We start from the raw sequence: 1,214 nt of genomic DNA, 5'->3' as shown, positions 1-1,214 counted from the left end.
AGGCCAGGGAGAGACGAACAACTGCTTAGTGTGTTCAGATCATAGCAACCCTCTCGGCCAAACCAAATTCGTGAGTGTAAGATGGTGTGGTGCACACATATCTGAACAGAGTCTGGGATTAGGAGACCCAAAGAGTCCTCTGTCGCCACCTCAGGGGCAAGGTAAGCACATTATATATCGTTTCTTGAGCACTTCATTCATTCATTCATTCATTCATTCAACAAATTTCTTTATTTTGAGAAAGACAGAGACAGAGACAGAAAGAAAATCCCAAGCAGGCTCTGTGCTGTCAGCGAAGAAGAACCCGATGCGGGGCTCCATTTCACAAATCGTGAGGGCATGACCTGAGCCCAAGTCAAGAGTCGGACCCTTAACACACCCAACCACCCAGGCGCCTGAAATTTCTTTGCTTAACTAACATGCAGCCGTGCCACAGATGTGCTGAGCACTGTCCGATGTGCTGGGGCTAGAGCAGGAACAAAACCTCTACCAAGGTGAGAAGCAAATAAACGAACGATATGTGTAGATCTGTGAATATATCCATATAAAGTGTCCTAAAATATTATTAATCTTGATTACTTTATAGTTTTTTGGGGAGAAGGCGGGGGTGACTCTCTTAACCCAAGATAGGATTCATTCGCAGAAAGAAGCACGGATAGAGGCAGGGGCTGGGGCCAGGAAACATACACACACACACACACACACACACACACACACACACACACACACACACCCCGCGGCGCAGCCCCGCCTCCCGAGATCCACAGGCCCCCTTCCCGCTCTACACTTTCTACCACCTGCCTTCCGCCTTCCGCCTTGCGGGGAGGCTGCTCCCGCCTTCCCCGGTCCGGAAGCCCCTCCTACAGGCCTGCCGCTCTGCCGACTCAGAATGAACTCCTCGACCGACAGACACCAAGTTCGTTTTCCGCCGGCCTCGGACCATCTTCACACGATGAGGTGTCAGAGTTTCTAGGGACTATGTATTGCGACTTTCCCTTCCTTCCGGAAGACTCTCCGTCAAGAACTCCCTTCCACATCCCCTCTTGCCGTCACCCCGCAATCCTCTATGGTCCGTCGTATCTCTCCCTGTTTACAAAAGATGAGACCAACCCCCCACCCCCACCCCCAGCGTGGCGTCAACTATCTGTGCGCAGAAACCAGCGCGGGTTCCAGTCACCCGCTGTAGCCACGCCCCCGCAGGCGGGAAAAGGCGG

Source organism: Suricata suricatta, chromosome 17, assembly GCF_006229205.1.
Source record: "Suricata suricatta isolate VVHF042 chromosome 17, meerkat_22Aug2017_6uvM2_HiC, whole genome shotgun sequence".
Lineage (NCBI taxonomy): Eukaryota > Metazoa > Chordata > Mammalia > Carnivora > Herpestidae > Suricata > Suricata suricatta.
Note: the sequence above shows the minus strand (reverse complement) of the source record.